At 44.3% G+C, this 25,098-nt stretch overlaps 1 long non-coding RNA gene across 1 annotated transcript in view; it reads right to left on the bottom strand.

Annotated features, from left to right (window-relative positions):
- The window catches only part of LOC129625528 (uncharacterized), a 54,283-nt gene extending 29,479 nt beyond the window's left edge, over nt 1-24,804 (bottom strand). The window contains exons 1-2 of the long non-coding RNA XR_008701515.1: nt 24,738-24,804; nt 19,490-19,753 (exon numbers count right to left, since the gene is read on the bottom strand). This is a non-coding gene — a long non-coding RNA (uncharacterized LOC129625528). The remainder of the gene's footprint in view (nt 1-19,489; nt 19,754-24,737) is intronic.
- Nucleotides 24,805-25,098: the final 294 nt, after the last annotated feature.

Raw genomic sequence — 25,098 nt, 5'->3', positions numbered from 1 at the left:
TGGAGTCGGGATCGGCCTCCCTGAAACAGGAAGTGGAGAAGGGGTATGTTGGGAGACAGAAGCCAAGCTAATCTTCAGGGAAAGCAACCCAGGTGGAGCAAGCGGCAGGTGCAGGCCTCACAGGGAGATCACCTCTCACCTGTGATGGGAAGACGACTTGGGCATGAAAGTCAAAGAGAAAAGTCCCAGGGTGGGACAAGATCATGTGGGGTGGTGGTTTATCGGGGGCCTCCCAGACTCCCATTCCATGAGGGTGAAACTGTGCAACTGTAGAGCACAAGGAACTCAATCTTTTATAATAACCTACAAGGGAATTTTCAGTTATATAAAAGAATATGAATACACCCATTGTGCATGCGTGGGTATATATATTCTTTTATATATCTGAATCACTGCCAGAATGTGAGACCCAGGTCTGTGCTGAGGCTGTGATTCTGAAGGCTGCTCCTGACCAGTGACGAAACAGAGAAGGGCTCCGAGGCACACACTGGTCTGGGAAACACGAACCCCTCTGCAGGACAGGAGCGGGGAGGGGGTTGCCAGAGATATGCGCACCTTCAGAGCCAGTGTCCTCCTGGCATCTGTCCATCTCCCTCTCCTCTTCACCTGGGGGCTGACTCACTTGGCAGCTTCATGGCTTTCCCTGCCTCCTCTTCCCTTTCCCAATGTTTCCTCATGGGCAGATCCCCTCACAAAATCTTCCCTCATTTAATGCCACCTTGGTGTCAGCGTCTCAGGAGACAAACCCCTGGGAGAAATAAGAGTGGAAATGAGGCCAAGCAGAAGCCCCGCGGTGATCCAGGCAGCCTGAGGCTGGTGGGGGCTGGGGTGAAACAAGGCGGGACTCTGCGGGTCCCAGCACAAATCCTCTCCATGTCTCCCCCACCCCCGCACCACCACTTCTTGCTTGGAGGAAATAAGAGTTCATTCAGACCCCTTGATCTTCCCTGAGTTCCAAAGGGAAGGTTCACACAGTTGCTAATCAGGGAAGGGAGGGGATACAGAGACAAGGGAGGAGCTGACAAGAAACAAAGTGCATCAAAAAGTCTGCCCAAAAAAGTCTACAAATAATAAATGCTGGAGAGGGTGTGGAGAAAAGGGAACCTCCTACACTGTTGATAATGCAAATGGGTGCAGACACTGCAGAGAACAGCATGGATGTTCTTTAAAAAATCTAAAAATAGAGTTACCATAAGATCTAGCAATCTCACTCCTGGGATCTATCCGGAGAAAACTATAACTGGAAAAGATACACGCACCCTTATGTTCATAGCAGCACTATTTACAATAGCCAAGACATGAAAGCAACCTTCATGTCCATCAGCAGATAAAGAAGATGCGGTGCATATGTACAACGGAATGCTACTAAGCTATTAAAAAGAATGAAATATTGCCATTTGCAGCAACATGGATGGACCTAGAAATTATTATACTAAGTGGATAAATCAGACAGAAAAAGACAAATAATCATATGATACCACTTACATGTGGAGTCTGAAAAAAAGTTACACAAATGAACTCATTTACAAAGCACAAATGGACCCACAGACATAGAAAACAAATTTATGGCTACCAAAGGTAGAGTAGAGGAGGGATACATTAGGAGGATCATATTAACATATAAACCTTACTATGTATCAAATAGATAACCAACAAGGACCTACTATAGGCCACAGGGAACTCTACTCAATATTTTATAATAACCTGCAAGGAAAAGAATCTGAATATATGCTATGGTGTGCTTAGTCCCCCAGTCACGTCTGACTCTTTGCGACCCCAAGGACTGTAGCCCACCAGGCTCCTCTGTCCATGGGGATTCTCCAAGCAAGAATAATGGAGTGGGCTACCATGCCCTCCTCCAGGAGACCTTCCTAACCCAGGGATCAAACCCAGGTCTCCCACATTGCAGGCAGATTCTTTACCATCTGAGCCACCAGGGAAGCCCATTTATGTGTGTGTGTGTGTATATAATTTTATGTAACTGAAACTAACATGACATGGTAAATAAACTATACTTCAATTAAAAAAAAGCAAATACAAACCTTAAAAAAAAAATGGTGCAGTCATGGGACAGGGTTCTGGCTCCTCCTCAAGAAATACACATAGCAATATCTTTGGGTTCTTCTGTAGGAACTAAGGCCCCCACCCAGGTAGAGGATGGTGAATGCATGCTAAGCTCAAGATTCCTGGAATACCACTCTCTTACCTTACCACCAACCAATCAGAAGAAAGTCTACAGACAGTGGAAGATAAGGGAGACTCTGATTCCCTCCCCCAAATAATTCTCCCTTTAAAAACTTTCATGGTAGAGCAGAATCTTTGAAGTTGGGTTTCAGACATGAGTTCACCTTCTCCCAGGTTTCTGGCCTCCTGAATAAAGCAGGCTTTCCTTTCCAACTCACACTCATCTCTTAAGAGTGGGAAGTAGCCAAACCTGAGTCTGGTAACAGCAGGCAGCCAGGAGGTGAGGAGTGATCTGATTCAGAGCGTAGGTTGAAGGCAGAGCATAGGTTGGTACACTGGAGGTGAGATATGAAGAGGAGTTAAAGATTTTGCCTAAGAAACTGGACCCATAGAGCTGCCGACGCCTGGGATGGGGGAAGGTTGTAGGTGGGGCAGATATGGAGGGAATTTGTACACATCCAGGTTGCTGTCTCCTGAGCTTGTGAAGGTATCCAGTATGGAGTTGGAGAGAGGTCTGGGCTGGACTAGACATTTGGGAGTTACTATATGGATGCTGTTTACAGACAAGGGGCAGGTGAAACCTCAAGGGAGCAGGTGGGGACAAAAAGGGAAGAGGCCAGGGACTCTAAGACAGACTGAGAGTTAGTAGCAGTGGGAGACCCAGCACGGAAGAGGCGGGACCAACGGGAGAGTGAAAACAAGAGAGGGAAGACAAGTGAAGACCGTGAATGGGGGTGATAGGGCCCTGAGGTCAAGGAAGCTGAAGGCTGAGAGCTAGCCACTGATTTAGCAACATGGAGGTCAGAGGTCATTAGTGACAGTTAAGGAAAAAGATGGTCCTTGTCTTCCCTCTGGGGCTTCCCTGGTGACTCGGTTAAGAATCTGCCTGCAATGCAGGAGGCCTACGTTCGATTCCTGGGTCAGGAAGATCCCCTGGAGAAGGAAATGGCAACCTGCTCCAGTATTCTTGCCTGGAAAATTCCATGGCCAGAGAGGAGCCTGGTGGGCTATGGTCCATGGGGTTGCAAAGAGTCGGACATGAAGAGCCCAACACCCCTCCCACATGGGGGTGCTCCCTCTCCTCCCCAGGACCCTAGACGGGTCCATACACCTGCCTTCCCAAGCAGCACTGAGTGCCCTAAACTCCCCTGCAGGGAGAGCCTTCCACTAGGACAAGTCACCAAGTCACTCCCTGCAGGGGGAAGTGGGGGAGTGGGGGAATGGGAGTGGGGACAAAGTGCCCCGAGTGGCAGCTGCCCTGCACACCTGGACAGGTGGCTTCCAGACATGGCATGTCTCAGTTGAAGGAGAATGTTTGCATGGATGGAATTTCACCTGGGAGAACTCGTCTGTAGTCCTGGAAGCAGCACAGGCTGGACCAGAAGTGACACAGGCTGGACCGGATGTGACGGGAGCTGATGGGAGAAGGGCCCAGCTCTTCCAGTTACCAGCCCTGTTGCTCTGCTCTTTCACCTCACCTTTCTGGGCCTGGGCTGCTTCCTCTGTGAAATGAGGGGTTTGGGCTGACACATTCTCCTGAGTCCTGAAGTGCAGCCAGCCATGTGAGCTCCTCATGGAGTTCTGATAGATTTCATTTTATCATAAGAAATTGTTTTAAAATTCAAGTGAAAGGAAAAAAAAGGAAAAGTAGATCTTATCTCCATAGTCTTATTAGACTGGTTGAAATCTCCGTGTTTTATTTGAGTTTTGGGGAAGGAGGAAGAGAGCAGCTGCTGACCCCCATTCATCCACCCCCAGAGTCTCCATCTCCAGTCTTGTTGCCTGTTCACTTAGACACGGGCAGTAGATAAAAAGATTTAAGAAGACTGCATGGGAGAAGACTGTAAGTTGAGAACATTCTACTCATTATTGTTTTCCCCAGGATTTGGGGAAAAGATCAACCATCAAGAATTACAGTTCTGGAGCAATTCTAGCCACAGTAAGCTAGTTTTCTAGGATAGAATCACTGGTTTATTGTTTAGTTACTAAGTTGTGTCCAGCTCTGTGACCCCATGGACTGTGTGTAGCCTGCCAGGCTCCTCTATCCATGGGATTTTTCAAGCAAGAATACTGGAGAGGATAGCCATTTCCTTCTTCGGGGGCTCTTCCCAACCCAGGGATCGAACCCATGTCTTCTGCCTTGGCAGGCAGCTTCTTTACCACTGAGTCATCTGGGAGGACCAGAATCACTGCTCAGTTCAGTTCAGTTCAGTTGCTCAGTCGTGCCCGACTCTTTGCGACCCCATGAATTGCAGCACTCCAGGCCTCCCCGTCCATCACCAACTCCCAGAGTTCACCCAGACTCACGTCCATCAAGTCAGTGATGCCATCCAGCCATCTCATCCTCTGTCGTCCCCTTCTCCTCCTGCCCCCAATCCCTCCCAGCATCAGAGTCTTTTCCAATGAGTCAACTCTTCACATGAGGTGGCCAAAGTACTGGAGTTTCAGCTTTAGCATCATTCCTTCCAAAGGAATCCCAGGGCTGATCTCCTTCAGAATAGACTGGTTGGATCTCTTTGCAGTCCAAGGGACTCTCAAGAGAATCACTGCTTGACAATCACTAAAGCCCCCTCCAACTTTAAGTGTTTGAGATTATGCAAAGGGACCCCTCCTCCCCTTCAGCGGAGGCTCGTGGGGGCAGGCGGCCAGAGATGAAGCCTCCTGCAAAACTGCAGTCTGGGCTCCTGAGGCCAGGCTGTGTCCCCAGAAGCTGATTGTCTTTATATTATTTTAGTTAATGAATTAAATAAGGTTCCAGGACTGGAGATAAATGGGACCTCTTGTTATGTTAAAGTGAGGAAGCCAGAGAAGAGCGTAGAAAGACCGTTTAGACTTTCAACACCAGAATCAAAATATGTGTAGAGACACAAACACGATATGTGTAAGTATCCCTTAGAAAGTAAAGCAGAGAAAGAAGTATCAATTATTTTTGCTCTCCCTGCAACCCCTTCCTCCTCTCCAGCTTCTCTGCAGAGGTATGTGTTTTATTACCCTGATTTGCCTGTAGATGGCAGCCTAGGAAAGCAAAGATAAAATGATCAGATTTTTTTTTTTTTTTTTTTAGTAAGTTGCTGCTGCTGTTAAGTTGCTTCAGTCGTGTCCGACTCCGTGCGACCCCATAGATGGCAGCCCACCAGGCTCCCCTGTCCCTGGGATTCTCCAGGCAAGAACCCTGGAGTGGGTTGCCATTTCCTTCTCCAAAGCATGGTGAGTAAGTTGAGCCCATTAGAAACTCAAAAGGACCAGATTCAAGATTTCAAAGCAAACATCACTTTTTAACTCATTATTGACAGAGGGGTTTTGCAGAAAATAAGACCTGTGGCAGGTGATTTTTATTTTGGCTGGCCAAAAATTAGTTATTTCACTAACACTTGCAGGTTATTATATTAGTTACTGCCACATCTATAAAGTCATCTCCATCACTGTTTCATTTTCACTCTCCGTATCAGGATCAGTCACTAAGGTTTTTGTCTTTTTGTTGGTATAATATTCACATTGTCTGAATCAGAACTATATTCTGAAGAGCTATCATTTTTTGAGACACTAGTATATAGGTCGCTCAGACAATTAGAAAAAGTATCTGCTTAAAATACACCAAAAAATTCTTCTTCACTCAAAATTTTGTGGTGTATCGTTTTTGGAATTTTTATGGCGATAAACTTGTGTTTATAATATACACAAGGTTGGAACAAAAACCCAAAAGAGCAAAATGTGAATGGTAACGACAATCATTAAGTTATATAATGAACCTTAGATCAATTTTAATCTCTAACACCTTCAGACAGTGATGTTAACTGTATCACTCTCTAAAAACATATCAATACATCTCTAGTCAATACTGTGTTAAAATACAGCATCATAAGAGCATACAGGTAAAATGTGAAGAAAAAAACTAAGACAAGGAATTCTTGTGTATAATATATAACCAACCACTTAACAAAAATCCCATTCAAGTTCTGCCTAGAATTCTGAAACCACACCAGATCTACAGCTTACCTGGGACACATTTTTGCTAGTTCACAGTCACAGCACCAGTATGGATGCCTTGTTTTAAGCAATACATGCCAATGCAATAGGTGATTTCTTAAGTCTCTTAAGTTCTAAAATTCCCTGAATATATATACTCCAGAAAAGCAGGGCAAATTCAGTTTTGTAACCTGAATGCTATTTGCTGATTTCAATGCAGTGTTCATTTTGACTGTTCCGTACTTGCCTAGCAGCTCCTAACCCTTTGGACCTACTATTTGTAAGTCAGTGATACTTCCTGGAGCTGCACACTTGCGGGAGAGCCTTGCGTGGGTGTCTCCTCCCCGGGGCCGGCTGCTCTGGGCGCTGTCAGTGCCGTAAGGGTCTGGGGCCTGACACAGAGCAGGTGTTAGAGGTGCTGGGTGAATTGCGTTGACTGCAGCGGAGCCGCCATGGGCATCACGGGTCCTTAAATGAGGCCACATCTCTGCTGCGATGGGTGTGGATTGCTGGACCCCAAGGGTTTCTGTGCCAGTAGCAACCCACTCCAGTGTTCTTGCCTGGAGAATCCCAGGGACGGGGGAGCCTGGTGGGCTTCTATCTATGGGGTCGCACAGAGTCGGACACGACTGAAGCGACTTAGCAGCAGCAGCAGCAGCAGGCTTGTAGTGTAGTAGCTTAGGCTGGACCACCTGGGTCCACTTCCCCAGAGAGACCTGAGTGTTGAACAAGGCACTGAGGCCAGAAGCCTCTTAGAACCAATAACCCCAAAGGAAGAAGCAGTCCTCACATCCGAGGTCAGGCACACCTGAGGCCAGCCAGCTCCTCAGCCGCAGTGATGGAACCTGGTAAAACCAGGGCCAAGGATCCAAAGGACAAACTTCCAGTTTCAGGGATGAATGTCCTCCTGATGGTTTGCCCACTTAAAACCTTATTAATATGCAATTCAGAGAAAAAAGTGTACTTGACAATCTAAAGTGTTCACTGCTGAAATTTCTTTTTTAAAAAACGAAGGAGCTTTCATAACAAGAGAATTCATAGAGTTGGGATGAATCCCAAGAACTCACCTGGTTAATTCCACATCTCCAGGCAGAACAACTCCTAAGCCACGCCCAAAACTGTAAAGGAACAAACCAAACACCCTTTCCTTTTCACTGAGCTTCCAGGGGAGATCTGACCAGATAGGTCCTCTGCCTCTCTGTCTTCACTGTTTGCACCTTTTTGTTCATATTCAGCTGTGAATTGAAACAGACTTGACTCATATTCAGGCTCCTCTACTCTCTGGCTGTGTGAGTTTAAAAGCAAGTTACCTGCCCTCTCTGAACCTCGCTTTCTCCATTTGTAAAACCACTGTTAGAATACACCCCAATTAAAGGCGTTTCAAGGCTTGAATAAAGAAAAGCTAATGAATATAACAAAAAAGAAACAAACTTTAAAATACAGAGAACAAAGTAGAGATTACAATTGGAAAGAGGGGAGGCGGGAGGGGCACAACGGGGGAAGGATTACGAAGGACCAACCACTAAAGTTTAAAACAGAAAAGTTACGAGGTTCTATTGTACAACACAGGCAATGTAGTCAATATTTTTTAATAAATGTAAAAGGAATTTCCCTGGCAACTCAGTGGTAAAGAACCTGCCTGCAAATGCAGGAGATGCAGATTCAATCCCTGGGTCAAGAAGAACCCCTGAAGAAAGAAATGGCAATCCACTCCAGTATTCTTGCCTGGAAAATTCCATGGACAGAGGAGCCTGGCGGGCTACAGTCCATGGGGTCACAAAAGAGACATAACTTAGCAACTAAACAACAACAATAACAAAAAGAGTATAACCTTTAAATTTTGTGAATTGTTATAGTGTACACCTGTGACTTACATAATATTATTCATCAAATTTATCTCTATTAAAAGATGTATATAAACCACTACACCTATAACTTGGTTCCTAGAGCTGATCCACAAAATATGGCCCCTCTCTCCCCTCCTCCCTGCGGTGGGATGGTGGGTTGTCATAACAACAGGGGAAGCAGTAATGAAATATGATGGTCTAGGGTACCAGACACTATTTTGCTCCCTTCAGCCCCTTGACATTAAAATCACCCCATGGCCCTGTATGGTTGTCAAATAACTGAACATTCATGAAGCTGACAAACTCAGCATTGCCCAGCCCAGAACATAATTCCATTTCACACACAAATGTGAGCATTTTCCACATGGTCACAAATACACTGGATGTTCTAGTACATGTTGTTGCTAATTAAAGGAAGATAGTTTTCTGTGCTATTTTTTACTTTCCTAAGAGTTGTTGACAATTTTGTAAAATCTCATTAATCACGTTGAGTCTGCACTACAGTCAATGAGTCACCCACACTAAGTACCTCTGTCCATCTACGCTGGAGCAGGTGAATTCCTGGTAGCTTTGAGCAGAGGGGCATTGGAATCACCCATCCATGGTATCATCTATCATGTAGACGTAAAAATGAGCTTCGAGTGAAGGAGGTTCTATTAACCATTCATTTTGAGATAGAAAAAGAGTTTTTAACAAATGCCCTATTATCAAACAGGGGTTCTGGGTCTGATTAGCCCCTGTCACAACTGGTATTCCCAGCCTTCAGCCCTCAGGGGTCTCCTGGGCTGTGCCCCCTGCCACATGTACTCCCAGGAGCCAGCCCTTCTCTGCAAGGGTCCCACAGGCTGCAGGGACACCTCGCAAGGCACCTCTGGCATCAGGCCTGGTTCCCAGCAACAACCAGTTTTTCCTATTTTGTAATTGAGGCCTAGTTGATTTATAATGTTACATAGTTTCAAGTATACAATATAGTGATTTGATATTTTTATAGATTATATACCTCAAATAAAGTTATACAATATTGGCTATATTCCCTGTGCTGTACATTACTTGTTTGTTACTTATTTATTTTATACCTAGTAGTTTGTAGGAGGGCATGACAACCCACTCCAGTATTCTTGCCTGGAGAATTCCCACAGACAGAGAAGCCTGTGGGCTACAGTCCATGGGGTCACAAAGAGTCGGACGCGACTGAGTGACTAAGCGAAGCACAGCACAGCAGCTTTACCTCTAAATCCCCCTCCCTGATCAGCCCCTTTCCCCACCTCCTCTGGGAAAATCACCAGTTTGTTCTCTGCATCTGTGAGTCTGTTTCTATTCCGTGGAATCTAAAACAAAACCAATGAATGAAAATAACAAAGCAGCAGCCAGCTTTGAGTGTGGTCCCCAGGGGAGTCCCCTAGCACTCCCCACTAACTTGAACTTACCTTCCCTCCAGCTCAGGCCCCAGGGAACCACCCACTCCCTCCCCAGCTGAGAAAGACCCCTGAGGCAGCCAGGGCAGATGTTTCCCCCTCCACCCCCTACCCAGAGCTCCACCCCCAGGCTCCACAGGCTCCATGCCCCACCTGTATCACTGCTCCAGGATATCTGCTTTTCGTAACTCCCTAGACCATCCTTCTACCTTCTAGATCCATCTCTGGCTTCATGGCCCCTGGAATCTAGATAAGAGTCCTTGCTGCCATCACAGCCATGAAGGCAGGGGCACGCTGGAATTTACTAGAGTTTCAAAAACTAACAAGAGCACCCGGGTCCACCCAGAAGTTTCCATTTCTGACAACCAGGTGAAGAAATCCAGTAGAACTTTTGAATCTTTCCACCCGGCTTCAGAAAGTTCACCAGTGCTAAGAGCAGAGAAAGAATCCAGGATAAATGAAAGAATTCTTGTTCTGTATTGTGTTTCACAAAGACCCATTAAGGCGAGCAGGAATCCATGCTACAAGGTCATGAAGGAGCCCTGGCTGGCAGGCAGGGAAACTGAAAGAAAAACAATCCGAAGTTTTGTGGAAAGTCCACTGGACAGAACAGACCAAGTGGATGTGGGGTGAAGTGTCGTCTGCCGGACCCTGTTCCTTTTTCTCTTGGGTAGCGGTGGGAAACCACAGACTTGCAGAACTGAGCCATGAGGGCTGCAGAGGGGACAGCATCCTGTGAGACTGGCAGGTGGAAGCAGATGGCATAGCACAGGGAGGCAGGGGCCCTGGTGGGGAGAGTGAGACAAACATGGGTTTAGCAGGAAAGATGGAATCTCCACAACCTAAGAACGATGAAGCTGTTTTTGCAAAGCAGGTGTACTTCATGAGTTGGGGGACACCGAGGGTTTTTCTGACTTGTACAAATTATACTTGGGTTGGGTAACCCAATTGTTAAAAGGGATCTCAGCCTAGACAAATGAGAAGAAGATTCCAAAAGCTAATCCCTCACCAAGCTTCCTCAGGGCCAGATCGCCTGGTGAGGATGTCCACTGTCTGGCCCCAAAGGCATGATTTGTCCTAAGGCTCTGGAAGAAGGGCTTCCCTGGTGATTCAAACAGTAAAGAATCTGCCTGCAATGTGGGAGAGCTGGGTTTGATCCATGGGTGGGGAAGATCCCCTGGAGAAGGGCATGGCCACCCACTTGAGTATTCTCACTGGAGAATTCCATGGACAGAGGAGCCTAGTGGGCTACAGTCCCTGGGGTGGCAAAGAGTCAGACATGACTGAGAAACTTTCATCTGGAAGAAGAGAGAGGTGGTTTGATTTTACAGACATCTTCCCCACTGTACATGGGTGAGGCCCAGGGAGGAGGTCCTGCCTCAATGGCCACCACCACTGGCCTCCAGAAACACGACTGTGTTGTGGGTGAGATGTGCAATCTACCCTGGGCTGTTATAACAAAAGAATGGCAAACTGGTGACTTAAACAACCATCTGTTTCTCACGGTCCTCAGGGCTGGGCAGTCCAAGGTCAATGCATCAGCAGATTGGGGGTCTAGCAAGGACCAGCTTCCTGGTTCCTAGATGGAATCTCCTGCTGTGTCTTCAAGTGGTGGCAGGGGCAGGCAGCTCTCTGGGGTCTATTCTCTAAGAGCACTAATCCTATCCCCACATGCTTTTATGAACAGGATTGTATGTGGTTTTATAGGAATCTATTTTAAGAAAACAAAGTGCCCAGCACCTTGAACAGACTCCACACAACACAGAATGATAATTCTTTCATTTCCCCTCCATTCTTCCTCTGCTCTTGGTGCTGGGGACCCTTCTGAAGCCAGGTGGAAAGATTCAAAGGTTCTGCTGGGTTTCTTCACTTGGTTGTCAGAACAGACTCGCTCTTCTGTCACTCCCAAAGCTCTAGATCAGTAGGTTGGGCTGTTGGAGTAGTGTTCCTCAAACTGTAAGACACCCAGGAACCTCCAGGATCATGTTCAAACAAGGATTCTGATTCAGCAAGTCTGGGGCAGAGCCCAAGAGTCTGCATTTCTACCAAGTTTCCGGAGGGTGCCAGGGTCGCTGGTCTGTGCTCCACACTTGGAGAAACAAGAAGTCAGGCTGTCCACCCATAATTGATGTGATCTCGGGTCTAGCTCAATGGCTGTCGTTTTCACATTAGATCTCAGTACTGGTTCCCCCCTCCCTCCTTTTTTAATATATAATTTAATTTATTTGTTTTTAATTGAAGGATGATTGTCCTACAATATTGTGTTGGTTTCTGCCAAGCATCAGCATGAATCAGCCATAGGTATACATGTGTCCCCTCCCTCTTGAACCTCCCTCCCACCTCCCTCCCCATCCCACCCCTCTAGATTGTTACAGAGCCCAGGTTTGAGTTCCTGAGTCACACAGCAAATTCCCACTGGCTATCTATTTTACATATGGAATGTATGTTTCCATGTTACTGTCTCCTCACATCCCGCCCGCTCCTTCCTCCCCCCTACCCCTGCCGTGTTCCACAAGTCTGGTCTCTATGTCTGTGTCTCCATGGCTGCCCTCGCAAATAGGTTCATCAGTACCATCTTTCTAGATTCCATATACATGTGTTAATATACTATATTTGCTTCCCCACTTTGAGGGCTCCCCGCAAACACAGTCTAATCAACCAGTGTCCTATCCAGTAGGTCAACATCTCCAGACCTAAATATGACTTTGCCCAAACTCCCAAGAAAAGACTAGGTCCAGACCCAGTGGAGTAGAACCACTTTGCTTCCTAAGACGCCCTATAGATGAAATAATGAGGTGACCCATGAGGAAAACACAGGATCACAGAGACTTAATGCTCCCACAGTTTTTCCTAGATCCTTTCTCTGGCGTCCGAGACCCACATCCTCAGAGGAGACAAGACTGCCTACCTCCAACCCACAGTTGCCAGGATTTAGAAATCCTTTAGGAGCTTGAGATGGTTGGATGGCATCACCAACTCAATGAGTCTGAGCAAACTCCAGGAGGTAGTGGAGGACAGGGAAGCCCAGTGTGCTGCAGTCCATGGTGTTGAGAAGAGTTGGACACGACTGAGTGACACAACAACAAGGAACTTGAAATTAAGGGTTGTTGGTTTTTCTCCTTTTGGGTTTTTGAAAGTTAAAACAATTCTAAGCTCACAAGCCAGACAAAATGGATCTTCATATCAAAACAAGAAGGACAGACTTCTTGTGCCAGAAAATAAGGAAAACTCAAGAGACTGGCAGGGATATGTCAAAAGGATATAGACGCTAGCTTGGGATTCCCTGTAAGAGCCATTTCCTTGTTTCTGTAGTTGGTGCGCTGACATCTGTGGCCTTGCTGACTCTGGAGGGACTGCCCCTCCCAGGGTTAGCTAATTCCTAGAGATAGTCAATAACTCCTCCAGAGCCTGTTTTTCATATGCAATCATATGAAAATCAACCATTTCATATGCAAATCAACCATTCTGGAGCCCATACCCCAACCACATCCTCTATTGGGCTCTCAGAGTCAGGGTCCCTATTCTCCTGCCTGAATCACTGCAAGGCCAGGCTCTCGACAAGGAAGGGCAGTCCTTGGGTCTCAGAGCCTGCTGAAAGGGTGAAACCAGCCCATCCTGACCCCACCCACTGCAACTCACCCATTCCTTCCTGTGGAAATGATAATAAAGGCTCCCACATTCTCCCCTGACTTCCTCTGTCTCCTGACTGGCCCTGTATGGTGCTTCCCCACATGGTCTCGTGAGCATCCTCCCATGTCTAGGGATCCATGAGGAAGACATAGGTCTCCTTTCATGATAGTCATTGTCATATCTGTACATCCCACCATACCTGATTAAAACAATCCTGCTGCTGCTGCTAAGTCATTTCAGTCGTGTCTGACTCTGTGCAACCCCGTAGACGGCAGCCCATCAGGCTCCCCAGTCCCTGAGATTCTCCAGGCAAAAACACTGGAGTGGGTTGCCATTTCCTTCTCCAATGCATGAAAGTAAAAAGTCAAAGTGAAGTCGCTCAGTCGTGTCCGACTCTTCGTGACCCCATGGACTGCAGCCTACCAGGCTCCTCCATCCATGGGATTTTCCAGGCAAGAGTACTGGAGTGGGGTGCCATTGCCTTCTCCAAAAACAATCCTGGCCACCCTTAAACCCCTGCCTCTGGTCAAAGTAGAGACAACTGACCATCAAAGTCATGATAATGATAGATTATGCCCCATTGCACTGAATGACAATCCATGAGTTTGTGAGTTTTCATAAACAAAATGGGCTTCCCAAGTAGCACTACTGGTGAAGAATCCACCTGACAATGCAGGAGATGCCAGAGATGTGGGTTCCCTCTCTGGGCTGGGAAGATCCCCTAGAGTAGGAAACGGCAACCCACTCCAATATTCTTGCCTGGAAAGTTCCAAGGACAGAAGAGCCTGACAGGCAGAGGAGCCTGGCAGGCTGCAGTCCATGGGGCCACAAAGAGTTAGACACAACTGAGCACACACACACAATAAAAAATAATAATAATAAACGGGGGAAAAAGATAGCCCTTTCTTATAGTAGAGTCACCAAGGGATGTAGAAGGAACAAGGGAATCAGAATCCATTAAAACAAACGGTTAAGGCTTGATAGGAACAGGATACTTATGCAGTCTCAAAGTATCTCCCCACAAACTACTTTTTAATCAGAAAGGAGAAATTTGAAACTTTATGAAAGAGAAACCTGGTAGACACCACATTAACTGAAGAGGAAGTTCATTCAGCATGGTGGAGAAGGATAAAACAAGCAAGAAGCCACGTGAAGCTTGGAAAAATCTCTAAGAAGGTTTGTGTCAGTAAGAACTTTTAACTGAATCTTGGAAAATATCAGAAAATCAAATTAAACACAGGAAAAAAAAAAAAAAAAAAAAATTAAACACAGGATCTTTGCCCCTGGCACTTCAGCTGATTGAATCTCTCTCAGCTCAAACAAGCTGAAAGTGGGTGGTGCAACCGCTACTTGGCATTTGGGTAATTCTGTTATTTCCAAAGTTCTTTTCCAAATAGTATCTCACTTAGAGCTGTTTTTCACAGCAGTTCTGTGATGCAAGGTATTGTGACCTCCTATTTCACATACAAGCAAACTAAACTCAGAGGCTCATGATCTGTCCAAGGTCGCCCAACACAGTCAGGACCTGATCCTAAGTTCCTGCCGACACTGCCCAGGGTCCCCACCCCACCACAACTTCACTGTCATCTGAATTCACTAGCACTATCTATGTCCTTTGAAAAATGCCAGGCGACCCCACATTACAAAGGAAAATGTTCTTGAGGGGGTAAGAAAAAAACACTTTCGCACTTACTGGAAGACATCTCCATCACCATCGCTTTTTCTCGGGATCACAGTGACTTATAATGTTAAATCTTTCAGAGCTCTACTTTTAGAAACATTACTAAACTTCCGTGCTAGTTTCACGAACTTTTCTGCATGGTCTTATCATTTCCACATCTTATATGAAAAGAAGGAGGTTTTGAAGCCTACTAGAAAGCTGTTATTTTCATATCTGTGAGGGAGCTGGCACAAGGAAAAGAAGGGTTTGAAAGTAGAATTATACCAAACAGGTGCAGGCCTTGTGAACAGAAAGGCCAGCTCGTATGGCCAGAGTGGACCACAGGCAGACCTGGCCAGTTTCCCTGAAAGTTAATTGGACAATCAAATTATTTCATCTGCTGGCCTGAAGCTATTTACTTGGTGGTTAAACATTTCATTGCAGTGCTGTGATGTCTCATAGCTATTTTTGAGGTGGAGCAAATGATTTACCATGTTAGTATCTTTATAAAACTATTGCTATTATCTCTGCAAAGCACAGTCCTTCAGTTCATCAAATACGTCATGATGCTTTAGTGCAAGAACGCTGACCACACAAACCTACCTTCAACCCTTGGTTCAATACTTATTACTGGAGAGAGCTTGAAGGGTTATTTACTCTCTCAAAGACTTAGTTAACTCACCTATGAAATGGGAATATTAACATTACCTACCTCACAGGGTTGTGAAGACTAAAGAAGATGTTAGGCACATAACACAGTTCCCTGTACATAGCGAGCGAGGGATAAGCACCATCCATGTTGATGATTTTGATGACAGTCATTTGCTTTGTGCAACGCAGAGGATGATACCAATTTACCATCAATGGGGTGGGTGCTCCAAGACGTGTTTCTAGCTCTGATGGGAGTGATGGTGATTCCCAAAGACTTATACCCACCTTTCTCACCAAGTCAGTAGCCTTGTGCATGTCTACAAGAGAATTAATGACGACAGTTAAAGGAAGTCAAAGTGACCCAACACAAAACAGGACACCATCATGCCAAAGGGCCATCTGTTCCTTCTAACTTATTCATATTTTGGTGACCTCAAAAAACAGCGTACTGTGGTAGACTGGATAAGCTGTCATGAGATGCTAGATGAGCTGTAGGTAATAAGCACATGTATGCATCAGCTTCAGGCTTTAACACTCCATTGAAGGCCAATTTGGCAATAAAAATTTGAAACATACAAAATATCCATTCCCTTTAACCCTTTAGTCTACAGAAATAATTACAAAGAAAATAGTTGAATGTACAAAATTATTTCCAGCAGGAGTGTTTATAAACATGAGAACCTTATAAACAGCATATAAATCTAACTGGTTGAGGAGATTAAGGAAGTTATAGGGTATTACTTGATGAAATTGTGTGCAACCATTAAAATGATAAATGTGAAGATTGCATATGAAGTGGTCAGGATACAAGACCAGTATACAAAAATCAAGTGTATTTCTATACATTTGCAATGAACAGTATAAAAATGAAATCTTAAAATGGCTCCACCAGAGACAAGAAAAGGGTATCCCTTCTCATCACTCCTTTTCAACATCATACTAGAATTCTGGCCAGTGCAATAAGACAAGAAAGAGAAACAAAAGGTGTACGGACAGGACAGGAAAGGAAAACAACAGTCTTTGTAGATGACAGGATTGTCGGTAGATTCCAAAGGAGTCAATAACAACAACAAATTCTTGAAACTAACAAATAGTTACATCAAAGCTGAAAGATGTAAGATTGATATATAAAAGTCAGTTTCTACATACCAGTAATGAACAAATCAAATTTGAATTTAAAAACACAATGCCATTTACATTAGCATCTAAAAATGAAATACTTAGGTATAAATATAGCAATACATACAAAATCTATTTGAAAACACTACAAAACTCAGATTAAACAGGCCAAAGAATAACTAAATAACTGGAGAAATATTCCATGTTCATGAACAAAAACACTCAATGCTGTCAAGATGTCTATTCTTCCCAACTTGGTCTAAAGATTGAATGCAATCCCAATAAAAATCTCAGAGAGTTATCTTATGGATATTGACAACTTGATTCTAAACTTTGTATGGAGAAGTAAAGGATTCAGAATAGCCAACCAAATACTGAAGGAGAACAAAGTTGAAGGATGGTAGCTACTTGAATTCAAGACACAGACAAATAGATCAGTGGGACAGAACTGAGAGCCCAGAAATAGACCCACATTCATGTATTGAGCAGTACAGACAAACAGAATCTTTTCAACAAATGTTGCTAGAAAAATTGGACATTCAAGTGCAAAAATGTGAATCTAGATCTCTGTCACACCCTCACACACTTCACAAAAATTAATTCAAATGGATCATATACCTCTGTTTATTTTTTATTGAAGTACAGTTGATTTACAACTTTGTGTTAATTTCTATTATATAGCAAAGTGACTCAATTATACATAAATATACATTCATTTTCATCTTATTCTCTAGTATGGCTTATCATAGGGTATTGAATATAATTCCCTATGCTATACAGTAGAAACTTGTTGCTTATCCATTCTACATATAATAGTTTGCATCTGTTACCCCTAAACTTCCAAACCATCACCCCCTCCCCCTTGGCAACCACAAGTCTGTTCTCTATGCACAGATCTATAATTAAAATGCAAAATTATAAAAGTAGGAGAAAATCTAAATAACTCTGGTTAAGCTGATGATTTTTTAGATATAACACCAAAAGCCCAATCCATGAAATAATTGGTTAGCAGGACCTCGTTAAAATTAAAAACTGCTCTGAGAAAAACACTGTCAAAAGAAAAAGACTATCTATAGACTGAGATAATGTATTTGTAAAAGACATCTCTGATAAATGACTATTATCCAAAATATATACAGAATTCTTAAAAATCAACAATTAAAAAAAACCCTTAATTTTAAAAAAGATAAAAGACTTGAACATATAGCTTACCAAAGACAGATAAATGGCAAATAAATATATGAAAAATTGTTCAACACCTATGTCATCAGGGAATTGCAAATGAAAACAATAGTGAAATACCACTACACACCTATTAGAATGGCCAAAATTCAAAACGCTGACATGTTGATGAGGATGCAGAGCAAGAGGAACTATCATTCATTGCTGGTGAAAATGCAAAATAGTATAGACACTTCAGAAGTCAGTTGGCAGTTTCTTACAAAGCTTAACATACTCTTACAATACTATCCAGCAATCAAACTTCTTGGCATTTACCCAGAGGCGCTGAACTTTCATGTCCACACAAAAACCTGGACATGAATGTTTATACTTATTTTATTCGTAATTTTCAAAACTTGAAAGAAATCAAGATGCCCTCTAGTAGGGGAATGGAGAGATAAACTGTACATTCAAACAACAGAACATTTACTGTAGTTTTAGTTATTAAATACTCTTTCCAGACAGTCAAAAGGTGGAAGAAGAAGGGATAATATTTTGCTATTTCCATTTTATTTTTCCAATAAAACTGGAATAAGAAGGGAGGACTTCCCTGGCGGTCCAGTGGTTAAGACTCTGCCTGCCAATGCAGGGGACACAGGTTTGATGTCTCTCCCAGGAAGATTTCACATGCTGCAGGGCAATTAATCTCATGTGCCACAACCACTGAAGCCCACATGCCCTAGAGCCCGTGCTCCAAAACAAGAGAGACCACCGCAACGAGGAGCCCACACGCAGCAACTAGAGAGCAGCCCCCACTTGCCGCAACTAGAGAAAAGCCTGTGTGGCAACAAAGACCCAGCACAGCCGAAAATAAAGAAAGAAAGAATTTTTGTTTAAATGGGAAGAACTGGGAGGTGGGAAGAGGGCCCTGCTGTCGCACGTTCTGATTTACTTCTTGGTTCTCATAATCCACAGTAAGCGTCTATTTGCCAGACCTTGACCCTTTTTTTCCCCCTTTATTCTTTCTTTCTTTTTGGCTTTCCTGCCTGTTTTCCCTCAGTAAGCAATTATTGAGCCCCTGCCACTAGGCACTTCTTCTGCTAAATGGAATTGGACATTCCTAGATCCACACCATCCACATTCAACCCCAGCCCCACACTCCAAATACACAAGATCACAAAATGATCACACTTCTGGGCTTCTGGTTTTGCCTGTGTATTAGCTTGGAATACACTTCTTTCCCATTCTCAGTCTACCAAAGTCCTGCTCATCTTTCAAGCAATGGTGTAAAAGCCACCTCTTTCAGGAAGTCTTCTCTGATTTCCCTGACCAAAATTATTTCTTCCAGCTTCCACATTCCTGTGCAACATTGCTGGTATCAACTTTATTTTTAATCAATATTTGTTAATTTATTAACTCCACATATATAACTGTAGATTTACATAAATAGCATCATCAAAACATCAGCAAAAACATCATCTATCTATTATTGATAGACTTCTTTGGGAGTTGATGGACTCACAAAACACACATACACTTTAGCCTTGGAATCCTTAAGCACTTTCTTTTAGATCCTAATTTTTCTGGTTTTAATTTTATCACTGTATTCATACCAAAGTTTTTAATGACATAACACCTTTTGATATCAATGAAGAACTAGTTTTTCTTATAGCAATCAGTTGTAACAGATCCAAGTTTATTCTTTCACCTGAAGTGAAGTCTCTGTATGACTCAGAATATATACAGTCTATCCTGGTGAATGAGCTTCCCTCATTGCTCAGTTGGTAAAGAATCAACCTGTAATGCAGGAGACTCTGCTTTATATAGAAAATACAGAATAAATGCTCAAGTTTTACCTTGTTATTTACAGCGTAATAAAAATGAGTTGGTCCCGTAGTATCTTTGAGAGATGACTTTCAATTCCTTGGTCTGGAAGATCCCCTAGAGAAGGGATAGGCTACCCACTCCAGTATTCTTGGGCTTCCCATGTGGCTCAGCTGGTTAAGAATCTGCCTGCAATGTGGGAGACCTGGGTTTGATCCCTGGGTTGGGAAGATTCCCTACCCACTCCAGTATTCTGGCCTGGAGAATTCCATGGGGCCACAAAGAGTCAGACATGACTGCACAGAAAAAAAAAAGAAAAAATCTTGGTGAATAGTCTATGAACACTTTCAGTTTATTTTTTTATCATATATTTTATTCTGTTTGTATTATAATTTATTGTACAAATATCTTTGACTCTCACTAGGGATTAGGTTCCTTGGAAGCAATGACCTTTTTTGATTCATATTTTATTTCCCTGAACTGAACTTAGTGCCAGACACACAGGAGGTGCCCAAGAAATGTTTATTAAATTGTCTTGCTCTTTAATCTGTAATACTTCTTGCATGATTATTAAACATGCCTAGCATCCCACTCCAGTACTCTTGCCTGGAAAATCCCATGGATGGAGGAGCCTGGTTAGGCTGCAGTCCATGGGGTCGCTAAGAGTTGGACACGACTGAGCGACTTCACTTTCACTTTTCACTTTCATGCATTGGAGAAGGAAACCCACTGGCAACCCACTCCAGTGTTCTTGCCTTGAGAATCCCAGGGATGGGGGAGCCTGGTTGGCTGCCTTCTGTGGGGTCGCCCAGGGTCGGACACGACTGAAGCAACTTAGCAGCAGCAGCATCAGAATATTTGCTCATGTTGAAAGCTACATGAACTGTGCTCTTATTTTTCTGCTTTTTAATTTTTAACAAAGAACATTTTCCCAAAAGAAAATTTCTATGTTTTTCCCAAATTGTCTGGCACATAAGAAATAGTTGTTCAATTTAGCTCAGTAAACAACTGGCATAGAGGTGTTTGGGAAGGTGGGGGAGGGGAGATATTTAAACAATCACAACGAAGAAACATCCCAAGAGAAATGAAAGTGCCCCCCAAGAATTTCTTGCAGGTAATTTCAATGTATACTTGACCAGGCCCCATGATCTATGTTTAAGTGTTACTAACGATTTGTTCTGACTTCAGCAGGATAAATAGAGAAGGGCTTTTCATCTGGTTTTATGACAGGTCTTTCAGGCCTAGATCGACAGAGAATTCTCTCTCCAGTACTCTTGCCTGGAAAATCCCATGGACGGAGGAGCCTGGAAGGCTGTAGTCCATGGGGTCGCTGAGGGGTCGGACACGACTGAGCGACTTCACTTTCACTTTTCACTTTCACGCATTGGAGAAGAAAAATGGCAACCCACCCCAGTGTGCTTGCCTGGAGACTCCCAGGGACGGCGGAGCCTGGTGGGCTGCCGTCTATGGGGTCGCACAGAGTCGGACACCACTGAAGCGACTTAGCAGCAGCAGCAGCAGCAGTGGGGGCAGTCCTGGGCCAGAGGCACCAAGCAGCTGCTGCATCGGGGAAACCTCAGCAGAGCCGGTTCCGGCTGAGCGAGCACACTGCCACCTCCTGGTAGGAACCGGGAAATGCAGATCATTCGGGCCCCGAAGGCATCACCGTGATAAAATGCTGATGGGGAGTCCGCCTGAAGGTTAGACGCATCTCCAACCCACACAGACAGCAGACAACCCGGAGCCCTGGGTACACAGCTCTGCGTGCACTCTGAGAGACTATGCTACACAGAGACACAGCAGTGGACAAAACAGGCCGAAATCCCTGCTCCCGTGGAGCATAAACTCTAATGGGGAGACAGGCAAACAACAAACACAATAAATATGCAAAATATTTATATAGAAGAAGGCACTGATGCAAAACCAGGAAAGGGGGCAGGACAAGGAAGTGGAGGCTGCCATTTTACGTAGAGGGTCCGAGAAGGCCTGCTTTCTTGGGGGGAGGGAGGTGGGAGGGGTATCATGTCAAGAGGAAGCCTGAAATGTGGTCCTCCAAGGGTGTCGCAGGTGTCTTGTGGAGCAGGCAGGGCTCTGTGCCCCAGAAAGCCCAGCACAGAGGGCTGTGAACAGGGGGATATGAAACCACTTTGCCTAGAAGCCACGCAGACAGATGAGAGGCCCTGTAGGCTTCTGACAAGCCAAGTGGTCCCGATGAGCTTCTGGCTTTGCTAACCTCATTTTCTTCTTCTATAAAAAGGGATCTGAGTTCATATCATCACAATGTTTCTGAGATAAGTGGGTGTGTGTTAGTTACTCAGTCGTGTCTGACCCTTTGTGACCCCCTGGACTGTAGCCTGCAAAGGCTTCTCTATCCATGGGATTCTCCAGTCAAGAATACTGGAGTGGATTGGCATTCTCTTCTCCAGAGGATCTTCTCGACCAGGGATTAAACCCAGGTGATATCCAGAGATAAGTGGGTAATGAGATAAAAGCACATCGTCCAAGCTCAGTAAATCATAGTCTTTTTGAAAATGAAATCTCAATGAAGTCTCTCTTCTACAAATATTTCCCCATCACTTTCTCTGGCAGAGGGTGGTCTCCTTCCAGGGAAGCACAGGAAGCCCACCTTTGAGATTCAAATCTTCAGATTGACAGAGAATCGGAAACATCCATTCAAAGCCTTCCAGCTGCTCTGGCTTGCAAGCTAGTTCTGATTGATGGGTGGGGCTTGGGGTACAGCAGCTCAAATCCGGATCTCAGTTCCCTATCCTGGAATCAAGCCCAGACTGTGGCACTTAGAGTGCCAAATCCTAGCCACTAGTCGATGAGGGCCTCTGGGTGTGATGTAAGTCTCTCCCTGGTCCTTGTCTTCTTTGGAGAAAAAAAAATTCAACAAAGATCCCTTGGCTTATTTACAAACAGAAATAGACTCACAGACTTAGAGAACAAACTTACGATTACCTGAGGGAAGGGTGGGGGAGAAGAGCTAGATCAGGATTTGGGGATGGACATGTACGTACACACTGCTATATTTAAAATAAGGACTTACTGTGTAGCACTGGGAACTCTGCTCAATATTATGTAAGAACCCAAATGGAAAAATAATTTGAAAAAGAATAGATGCATGTATATGTATAATTGAATCACTTTGCTATACACCTAAAATATGGTTAATCACCTCTGCTGCTGCTGCTGCTGCTGCTAAGTCACTTCAGTCGTGTCCGACTCTGTGCGACCCCATAGACGGCAGCCCACCAGGCTCCCCCGTCCCTGGGATTCTCCAGCCAAGAACACTGGAGTGGGGTGCCATTTCCTTCTCCAATGCATGAAAGTGGAAAGTGAAAGTGAAGTCGCTCAGTCGTGTCCGACTCTTAGCCACCCCATGGACTGCAGCCTACCAGGCTCCTCTGTCCATGGGCTATTCCAGGCAAGAGTAATCACCTCTACTCCAATCTAAAATAAAAAGGATTTAAAAATTCAGCTAAAAGACTGAGTAGTGTAACAGATTAAGTGTTTATTAGGAGAAAGTACATGCGGATGAGTGGGCTTGGAGGGCATTGTGCTTTTAGGATGGCTTGTATTGTCTCTGTAGGGGCACCTCTCTAGGTTCCCTCTGGCCAATCATCTTGCTCGTTGTTCATTTCTGATCTGACTCAAAGTCCTTCCTGATGTATGTGCACATCTTTTAGCCAAGATGGATTCCAGTGCCAAGGTCTCTAAGAGGTTGGCAAGACATATTGTAGGTTGGCGCCCCCTCCCTTTTTGACCCCCAACATCAGAAAAAAAAATTTTTAATTTTTAAGTAGGTTTACATTTTTTAAAAATGTTTCAAAGCATGACAAGAGTTCATGAAAAGGGAAAGTGCAAATGTTAGTCACTCAGTTGTATCCAAGGCTTTGAGATCCCAAGGACTGCAGCCCACCAGGCTCCTCTGTCTGTGGAATTCTCTAGGCAATAATACTGGAACGGATAGCCGCTCCCTTCTCCAGGAGATCTTCCCGACCCAGGAATCAAAAGTCACCTGTCAAAGATAGTAGGCCACCAACTCATTTTTATTTTGCTGTAAATAAAAAGGTAAAAATTGAGCATTTATTCTTCATTTCCTATATAAACTGACCCTCAGGGTAATCAAATTATTGATGAGGGTAATTTTCTCTTTTTAGAAGCATTATGTCTAATAAATGAAAAAGAAATAATAGAATATGACCATTTTACAAATCCATAAGGACAGTGGGTCTAAACAATGATGATCTACAGCTGCAAACATCGCAACCAGGAGACAACCAGCCTTATGTGTCTAGAAGAACCCCACTCCCCCTGTGAAGGATTCTTGCCAAAATAGCAAAATTGAATCGGATCAAACCCAACAACGACCAAGTTACAGAATCAAAATGAGACAGAAAGATGTGATAACCACCACCACAGCATGCAGTGATGAAGGTCAGACCATGTTCTGTAGAATGAATATCCAGTTCAACAACCAAAAAAATAATATTTCAGTGAGGAAGAGAGAAAACAGGAGGGGAAAGTGCTAGGAATTGGGAAAGGGAGAAGGGGAACCTACAGGTTAAAAAACATTTCAGAACCCCTGTGGATCTTATTTAGATCATAATTCAAGCAACTTCCAATATCTTGAATCTTTGAGATAAACCAGGACTTCCCTAGTTGCACAGTGGTAAAGAATTCTCCTGCCAAAGCAGGAGACAACAGAGACTTGGGTTTGATCCCTGGGTCGGGAAGATCCCCTGGAGGAGGTAATGGCAACCCACTCCAGTATTCTTGCCTGAAAATTCTATGGACAGAGGAGCCTGCCGGGTTACAGTCCATGGGGCTGCAAAGAGTCAGACACAACTGAGCACACACGCATATGAGACAAACAAGGAAATGTCTGTGTTCAGGATATCTGCTGACATTCAGTTATTATGGTTAAGCTTTAAAATGTTATTTTACAGCATCATGGTTATATTTTAGGTCTCTGTGTTTTAGACTTACATACTGAAATATTTTCAGATGAAATGGTAGCATGATATAAAATTCATTTTTATGGCAAGACAAGAAAAATTTAAACATGAAAGAATTTTCTCTGCCCTTTGGCCCACTCTCTCCCCAGTTGTGCATTTTGTATCTGCGTTATGCATCAGGCCAGACTCCCCCATCAGCAGAAATACCTATTTAACCGCAAAGGGCAACCTTCTCCCAGCACCAACAAGACAACTCCTTAAAGAAAACATTCCTCCTCCATATTGTAGGGGCCGCAATGACCCATCACTTTGTACTTACAGATCTGGACTGTGTAAACCGCCAATCATATGTCATCGAATGCGCAGCCCTCGGTCTCCAAAAACTCATACAACTGTGCTTTGACCTCTAATGGGTGGAACAGTTCTCAAGGCTTTCTGAGAGGCTCTTCCTGGCTTAGAATCCTCAATTTGGCTCAAGTAAAAATTTCCATTTCTTTCGTAGGCCAACTGATTAATTTTTTGTTGGCAAGAGGATACAGAGTTGGGCAGAGGAGGGTGGAGTGGGCTGGGAGGGGACAAGATTGGCTGTGCAGCCCTCGTGTACAGTGTTAAAAGTCAGGATGGTCATTCCTTTGGGAGGAAAGTGATTGGAGTGAGCCCAAGCATGCCTCTGGGGTGCT

This window comes from Bubalus kerabau, chromosome 13 (assembly GCF_029407905.1).
Source record: "Bubalus kerabau isolate K-KA32 ecotype Philippines breed swamp buffalo chromosome 13, PCC_UOA_SB_1v2, whole genome shotgun sequence".
Lineage (NCBI taxonomy): Eukaryota > Metazoa > Chordata > Mammalia > Artiodactyla > Bovidae > Bubalus > Bubalus kerabau.
Note: the sequence above shows the minus strand (reverse complement) of the source record. Positions and strands in the feature narration are given on the sequence as shown.